Genomic DNA, 9,395 nt, shown 5'->3' with positions numbered 1-9,395 from the left:
GCTGTGTGGGCATCTAAAGATGTTACTAATGTCCACGGTACAGTCAAATTCTGTGTGTCTGAGTTCTCTATTGACGTATTCCAAAGTAATGTGGCCACAAACATTCTCATTGTCTTAGTTTTGCCCAAAGCATCACAGAAGCAGAGAGTTTAGGTTATGTCACAAGATGAAACAAACAATCGCAACACTGCATTTCACTTAAATGGGTATAACACTGACAATCAATGCCCTTAAATGGCAAACTTTTGACTTGATCCTCTTTAGTCGTTTTTTGTAAACTCGCCCGCCTCCCAGCGCAGAGCCATGGCACTCTTGCGTCTTCCTCCTGTGTAGACCTCTGGAAACTGAGAAAGACAGCTGATTGTTTACCTGCTTTCAAAGCACTTCCTCCACCTCCACCTCCACCTCCTTTACTTTCACCTCCTCTCTCAGGTTATTAGACTGAAGATGGGATAAGTAAATCAATGTCAGTGTTATGATAATATAATATATGATAAAATAAATTTAACATCGGAATGAATGTTGTTTTTATTAGGCGTAATACAAAAATATTTTAAGTTATCTTTTTTTGATGATTGTATCTGCAAACTAAGATTTTTACAAAAGGAAATATTTGAGCGAGAGCTTACTCTGTGATCACAGGATAGAGCGGAGCGATCCATCCTGTAGGCTGTTTTCATTGGTGATGATGGAGAGGACTTGCACTTCACTGGTACATCAACTAATAAAGACCAAAGATCACCGTTAGCTTAAACACAAAGAGGAAGAATGGGAAAGAAAGTACATGTACAGAGTGTTGTAAATGACGTATTGTTCTGTGGTCATTACTTTGCAGACGTACCTGAATTGTCAAACGCCAAAGTGTCCATGTGATTTGACAATATCCTGTCTGTATTGAACCTGTCTTTGCCATATAGATTTGCCCTCTCCTTCCTCAGCTCATCCTCCCTCTGCTTCATCATCTTTATTTCTTCATCCACCAGTGACATTGTGCTCCTTGAACGCAGCTTGAAAAAGGGGTTGTTCAGGAACATTTTTTCCTGGGGCTGCTCACTGGCTTTATTGAGTGAGAACTCGGAGGTACTGCGAATAATCAGATTGGATGTCTCTAGGATGATGAGGTTGGAGCTGCTGTCCTCGGAGCACCACTCTCGGGACTGAGCTGCCACATTGTCTTTGTCACGTCTGGGGCTGGAGGTGAAATCATTGCTAGGGTCGAGAATGATAACATTGTTTGCTGATAATTCATGTTTCAGTGGTTCCTTAGTGGGTGAGGAGGTGATGATGAATGATGGTGTCAGTGGAGTGCTTATGGATCGAGGCATACTTCGTGATGGAACACAATCAGTTGATTTGCCCATCCTGGAGAGGCCCCTCTCTCTCTTGAAGTTTTCCTCCCTCTCCATTGATATGCGAATCTCCCTCTCTACTGGTGTTTCTGGGTCATCGTAAGGAGACCTGTAACTGGAATCATCCAGGCCAGAATCCTCTGAGCAGGGGCTGAATTGGGTGTGAGGATAATCGCCAACTAGATTCAAGTTCTCCAGATCGTGTGCTTTCTTGTGAGTCCTTTCAATGTTGCGGACAGGCGTGTACATGAAGCTGTGGCTGCCATGGAAGCTGGGCTGTTTGGTCGTAGGTAAGACAATCTTGTTCATGGTTTGCTCTTCCATTTCCCGCCACTGTTTACGAGCCAATTGGAAGTCCACATGCTCTGTGCTAACATTCTCGCTCATGGTCTCTTGTATCACACAGAAGTCTTTGGGTAGCTTCTTGTTAGAATCTGCACTGATGTGCTTTTGGTGGTTGGCTTGGTTATGATTGGCATCTCTGCCATTTTCACTGTCATCTTCAGAGATTTTGGACAAACCATGAAGGCCTAAAGGGTTGTATTTAACCTCTTGTGGAGGGGTAGGAAAGGGAACTATGTCCTCAGGTTGTTCTAGAACTTCTTCCACTTGTGGAACCTCAAAACGGACCTCTTCAAAGTTGTTGTTGCCATGTTCCTCAAAGTCTGTCACCTCAACTTTCTGCACAAAGAGCTCTTGGGCACTAAGCTGAAGACTGTCCAAATATGAGTCATCATCTTCTTTATTTATAGAAGAAGAGAATATTGTTCTCCATTTTTCATCCGTCTCACTGTCTGAGGAAGCTGCTGCAATCTCAACTCTTAGGCATTCATCCATTTCATCAGGCTCAAGGTCATGGCAGGATTCATTGGAAACATCTGACATTGTGTCTTCTCTAATACGCTGCTCCAACATAGACTCCTCTGTAATAGGAGGTTCGAACAGGATGTCATGGGCCTCTGGGTCCTCTTCTGTGTCTATTGTCACATTTTGATAATCATCATCTTTGAGATTCAGCTCATTATCCTCAGCCTCAGGCTCCGGCTCAGGGTATAACTCTAGCTCAGGGTATTGCTCCGGCTCAAGGTACTGGTCTGGTTCAAGGTCTTGTTCTGGCTCAGGGTGGTGCCCTAGCCCAAGGTCTTCCTCTTGCTCAGGGTACTGCCCCAGATCAGGGTATTGCTCTGGCTCAGGGTCTTGCTCTGGGTCAGGACACTGCTCTGGTTCAGGGTACTGCCCCAGATCAGGGTACTGCTCTGGTTCAGGGTCTTGTTCTTGGTCAGGACACTGCTCTGGTTCAGGGTCTTGTTCTGGGTCAGGACACTGCTCTGGTTCAGGGACTTGTTTTGGCTCAGAATCAGACATGTCCTGCCTCTTACGGTGAGCGTCATTCTCATAAACACTGTCAGCACTGGAGGGTGTGTCGGACACAGATGAGGCGATTGACTCATTCCTGTTGAGCTCTTCATGCCCTGATTCTAATATCAAAGCCTCCTTTTGATCTTGACAAGGCATTTCAGTGCAAACACTGGTCTCAGAGCAGTCAGGCCTGTCAATCTCAATTGTGCTGCTTGGCAGGTCAGTTAATAATTTGCCAGTTTCCCCCGGGAAATCTGATGAGTCCATCTCTAAACAAACTTGCTCATCATCTGCACTGAAATCCTTTCCCTGATCAAGTGAATCAGCCACAGCAACCTCTACTACACAGTCCATCGCCAGCTCTGATTGCTCAGTGGTTTCCATGGTTACGGAGAAGGAGTTGTTATTCTCAGTTGTGCTGCAACCTTCGTTCAGGTCTTTTCCATCTGCCTCTCTATCCACCAAGGTAGCTTTCTGAAAAGAAAAAAAAAGAGAGAATAAAGAAAACAGACGTTCATCTTCTGGGAGGGAGAGAGAGAACTGTACCTTAGGAAAATGCAGAGCTGAGCTGGGAATCAATAGCAGCATTTTCACAGCAGCCCTCACCCTGACATTATTTGCAGTTTCTTAAACCTTGTCTTCTTCCAGTGTCTCCTGGATATTAAAATGTCAGTAACGTCTGTAATGCACTACAAGCACATTATAATTCATTTATAAGGATTAATAAAAAAAGTGTTTCTAGTTATGCATGACAACTTATAGCAAGGTTTATAAAGTTACACAGCACATTATAGACCGAATCACAATGTTTACTGACAAAAACTTCCAGGCAGTAAATCTTGTACATTTTTTTAGAATATTTTCGCTGCTTTACGTCACTGTCAGACTTCTCCGACGGATAACTGAAGCCATTATATCAAAGCCACCAGACTCCACTGACAAAAATGGCCATTTTGCATAGCAGACCATTGTTGCTGATCTACCGCGGCCTCACCTGGTTAGTGTGTAAGGTAAAGCAGAGCAAATGTTAAATCATAGCACACGCTCACATTGATATTTATTTTTAGGTGGCTACAACACATTTTGCTGCGGCACTGTCCATAACAGCACACTGTCTACCTGCCACACTGGTAGATTTGGTTTATCAATCATGACAACAAAGCAACAAAGTAGATCAAATAAACACAGCCGAAACGTCAGACAGGTCAGACCACTGTGTTTTACTACATATCTTTGAATGTTACGTTACAGCTACATCTGAAATTGACAGAAATTGACAAGTTTGCTAATTTTACACGCCTCCACAAATGTAATCAATTGGCAGCTTTCTACTCAGAAGTGACTGTTGTTAGAGTGAAGTCACGGTAATTCTGTGGATAACTGACGGAACGTTTGCCAGTTATAAAGACACATAGAAACCTGTTCTAACATATCCTATCAGACGCTAAATACTACACTTGTGAAATGGAATAATGTCTTATAAACATCACTAATATGCTATAGCAGGACTTTGTGAGCTTTAGGTAAAGTGACAGCTCACTGTAGGTGAGCATGTGAGCTCAGCAGCTTGCTCTCATTCCAAAGTCGTTACATTCAGCAGCTTTGTCAGAGATCTGAGCGTCAAACGTCTGAGGCCAAAAAGCCACTGTTAATGACAGCATGATAAGCCATTGGGCAGCGTCAGATGGTAACGTTGCCGGACGGAACCTTTTGCTATGTTATGATACTCCGTAAGATACGCAGCTGGACAGCATCAGGTTGAAATGCTGCCAGTAGGGGTGTCGGTGGCTTAGTGGTAGAGCAGGCGCCCTATGTACAAGGCTGTTGCCGCAGTGGCCCGGGTTCGACTCCAGCCTGTGGCCCTTTGCTGCATGTCACTCCCTCTCTCTCTCCAGAGCATGTGAGCGGAGCGGAGCGGGTGAAAATTTCCGCTCCTCGCTCGCAGACCTGTCACTTTGCGCCGCTCGTCCGCTCCGCTTGGTTCTGCGCATTCTTCGCTCTGCTCCACTCCATCATAAATTTTATCCCGCTCCACTCGCTCACCACTCCACTCAAAAAAACTGCGTCGTACTACCCTAACCTGTAATCTTCTATTCACAAATAAAACATGAGCTTGGTAGATTCTCCGGGGAAGCCCTCTCGCCTCTCCCCGCAGTTAGGGACCGTTCTCCAAGGTACTGCTGCTTCTCTTCTCAGTTTCTTTTCTGAAGTACACAGTAAACTCCATAGTTTTGAAAGAAAATAGTGTGGGTGTGCGCAGGTGCAAAGATGCATTCTGGGTGGGGCATGAGCGACCAGAGCGAAATTGGAGCGAGAGACAAGGCTCCGCTCCACCTTTTAAAAAAAATAGCCGCTCCTCGCTCAACACAAAATCCTTCCACTCCGCTCACATGCTCTGTCTCTCTCCCCCCTTCACACTTGTCTGTCCTATCCATTAAAGGCTAAAAATGCCCAAAAAATATCTTAAAAAAAAAAAAGAAATGCTGCCAGTAATGACATGACATGAGGAGCAGGGACGTCTGTAAAGGGTGGGCGGAAGGGGTGGCTGATGGCAAACCAAGATGTTTTGTTTTTTTAAACCTAAGCATGTACTTTTGTTGACATCCTGGCGTTGGTGGTAGCATCCTGAAATGTCAGCAGTAGACGGAGAAGGACACCTAGACTGTAACATGTAGATGTGAAAGGCCACTGTGGCAACATGTGATGGCACCGTGGCTCAGCCTCCCTACAGACGGGAAATAAAAGATTTAAAAAGAAAATCAGTGGAATCCCAGTTTAAGGCTTTTATCCACTGGTGAGGAATGTTTGCAAAGAGCTACCCAGGCTTTACTATGAACTATGAACAGCATATTTCCTACTGTCCTCCAACAGATAACATTTTTTATATATTTTTTATTTAACCCATATTCAACCAGGCGGGTCCGTCGAGACCAACAACCTCTTTTACAAGGGAAACCTTTCCAAGACAGCAGCACACAAAAACTTACAGCCAAATGCACACAAAATAAAAACATTAAAGATCTACAGTAACATGTAGAAATATTTACAAGAACCAATCGATTCATTCATCATGGTACTTACGAGAGATTTAAAATCAGGCAGAGACCAGTCCACGTAGTTTCAACTCTTTCTGAAGGTTTTTACCAGGTGAGAGCAGCAGAGCACATAAAAGCTCTCTGTCCCAGCTCAGCGCGAGAACCAGGAACAGACAACAAACCTAAGTGTTGAGATCTCAGACTGTAGCTACAGTCACATCTCTGTTATGATGGGAATTTACCCAGTATGGCTTTATAAATGAACAAATACCAGTGACTGAGCCTACGAAAGCTCAAAGATGGCCGACCAGCCCTGGACAAAAGCGCACAGCCATTCAACCAATAACATGAAATCTCTGTTCTGTGTTTACTGTCCATCCAGCCTTCAATCAGCCTTTACATCGAAATACTCTTTCACCTATCTGAGGCTTCGTCCACATGTACATGGGTATAACTAAAACTGTAACTTTTTTTTGTCAGGGGGGCAAAAGGTGACAAAGATACAAACCCTCTCGGGGTCTGTGGAAGATATATCTTAAAAAAACAGGTTTGTGTATTTCCAGTCAGTTTCAGCATGAACATATGGGATCATGTAATATTCATTTTACAAAAGTAATGTAAACGGGACACCAGTTCAGGGTTAAAAATACATAAATAAATAAAGAGTTGAGAGAGCGCAGAGCCAGATCCAAAATGAATGAATGTTTTCGCTCTTTACAACTAATGCGACTGCTGTTCGGTCACTTCAAAGACGGGCCTATCCGCTGCGTGCTCCGCCGTCCGTCAACACCCAGCGGCTGCGTTTGCTGTGCGGAGCAGTGCAGCTCTGCTGGACAGCGGGAGTCACGGGGACCCACGAGATCTCGTGAATTCACACATAATCTCGCGATATAACAAGATGTAGTTTCTATAAACAGAACCACAAAACCAGAGGAGTAGTAGGAAGACATCTGGGTGCACCTCCATGATTAACATCTCCTCGTCCATGGTGTCAACGGGGTGAAATGACGTCTGAAAACCTCTGACCTGTTGACTTCAGGCCTGCCTCCGCCCATTATGACGTTTTCAAGGTGTAGTGCAAGGAAATATGATCCGCCGTGAACACTGTGTATTTTATTTTGAAAATTAACCAGATGTTTTATTTTGTTTCTGTACACGACTTCCTGCCCCGCACGATCTGCTCTGTGCTGAATCGCTGCGTTGTGCTCCGGCGTCCGGCAATAATAGAAGTCCTGCGTATCTGTTGCGGAGCGCTCCGGAGCGCCGCAGCTGTGACGGAGCCGGAGCACAGCACAGCCGCAGCCGGTGGAAGCACACACATTGACTAGAATTGAAACGTATCAGCTCTGCTGCCGTTCCGGAGCGCAGACACAACCAACGTGCATCTGGTGGAGTTTGTGGGTTAGCAGGCGCCCAGGTGGTGTTCAAGCACCTGCTGTTTTGCCTTCTGACGAGATGGTCTCCCTTTTTAATATTTATAATATTTTAGTGTTTGAATTTGGCCCATGGCATTATTCTCCATTAAAAGTGTGTTCTAACACCTGACAATCACATTTAAGTTTTCATTCTGCCAGATCACAGGAGCCCTGCCCCTCCCTCATCAACATCCCTCGTCACAGTCACCACAGCTAACAGACTTAAATCGAGCGTCCTGCAGAGCAGCATCATGTCTCCCTGTGACCTGCCTTCATGGAGAGCCAGGTAACAAGTGTTTGCCCTCAGCCTCAGTATTGTTTGTAACTGAAGTGAAATTAAACTATTAAAACATCTCATTTAGGCAATAACCCACCATTTAGTTGAACAACAAACTAGCTAGTCTGGTGTGAAATCACGCCGTCTCCTTCAAACCCTCTGGCTGCCCGGTGCAGACGGTGGAGACAGCCACCAATTAGCTGTCCCACTTCCACATGTCTTTAGAAAACTACACTCAACTTGAAATCATGTTCAGATCTCCCACGCTGCGGCTCTGATAATTCATTTAAATAAATCTGAAATGCAGTTTAGTGATGCACATCTCTTGTGCCAAGAGTGCAGAGGAGGAGAGGAGGAGCGCGGAGCTCCATGAATATTTAAAGCTCATTCAGAGGATCATTTCAAGTTTTAGTACGTGACTATTTAATGAACTCACTGTGTTTTTCTCGTATACACAAACTTTATTGTTTACAAATTCTTACAAAAAATTTATTTCTGAAATTTCTTTATTTCTGAACCAACAGAAAATAAAGCATTTAGCTGGATCACAGGTTAAATTAAAGGTTTCTGATAAGAAAGTAACAACAAGAGAAAATATAAAATCAGCCCTGCAGCATTTAAAGCCTGAAGAAAAGAGTCGTGTTTGTAAGAAGCTGAATTCGATGTAGCTGAATCAAACTACCCTCCAAAAGACTCTTTTCTCATCAGCACTCTGTGACCTTCATACTGAAGAACTCTGAGGTAGAGATCACTGTCAGTGTGTCGGAGCAGCTTCCACTCTGAACTTCCAGAACCATTTAAACTTCACTGCAGAACACACGCCCTCATTTATACACAGTAAAACACACACAGCAATGCTTGAACAAAATTACCTTGGTGTCTGCATCACTGTATGGGTAGTAACACAAATATGTAAGTAAGCTAAATGTGTTCCTGTATATATGAGAGAGCACCTGCCGCCGGAAATGTCTGTGTGATGACTGGGGCCAAGACAAGATGTTCACAAACTGATTTCATAACCACGAGAACTAAAAGAAAAACTGACACGAGGTGATTTTAATTCAGCTTCTGTCCTTTTCAGTGAGCTCGACATTTGCGCCCTTCTCAGGTAACATCATGAGGCTAATTTAACAAGCCTCCTGCTGAACTACATCATAGTGCACGTCCCCTTTTTCACTGATTTTGAAAAGTTTCAACATTAAACTGTGGTTTATGGGCCATATTTCTTATGGCATCCTGTCAATAAATAACAAAATAAATAAGACAAATAAAGCCTAATGTAAGACTGTGACCTGTCACTGCTGAACTGCAGCTTGTTAACACTGTCAGAAAACAAGAGTGTATCGCAGCCTCTACAGAAGCGTTCAGTGCAGTGTGTGTGTGTGTGTGTGTGTGTGTGTGGCGAGGGATGAGAGGGAGACGGTGTGTCTGCACTCGGGACAGGCAGCTGAGCTGGTCGTCAGGTTAGCAGTAAACCCTGAATGTAACAGTGAGCGTTCAGTGTGAAGCGGTTTCATCAGTGCATACAGACACTGTGTGGTGTTTTAGGGGAAACACTGGTTAGTGTTCACTAAATCAACCTCATCAGGATGAAGAACAGTCCACAGCTTGACACAAGTTTATCATAATAATGCGTTATAGACATGAACTTGATAGACAGTGTTACAAAATCGTTCATGAGTTCAACCTTGACAAAAAGACCCTGACTTGTCAGATTCTCTGTTAGGACAGAGCTCATCATCATCCTCAGTGCCATCATCATCCTCAGTGCCATCATCATCCTCACTGCCATCATCATCCTCACTGCCATCATCAGCAGCACAGACACTGGACCGGCTAAATAACACTCCATGATGTTATTGTGAATGTAATCACCACAATGTGACTTTGGCAAATCCTCTTCAACAAGTCTCAAAGTGCAAACAGCAGACTAAAGTTGTCAGGTGGAGAAACACTTTCT

Source organism: Epinephelus moara, chromosome 11 (assembly GCF_006386435.1).
Source record: "Epinephelus moara isolate mb chromosome 11, YSFRI_EMoa_1.0, whole genome shotgun sequence".
NCBI lineage: Eukaryota > Metazoa > Chordata > Actinopteri > Perciformes > Serranidae > Epinephelus > Epinephelus moara.
This window is presented reverse-complemented; position numbering follows the sequence as displayed.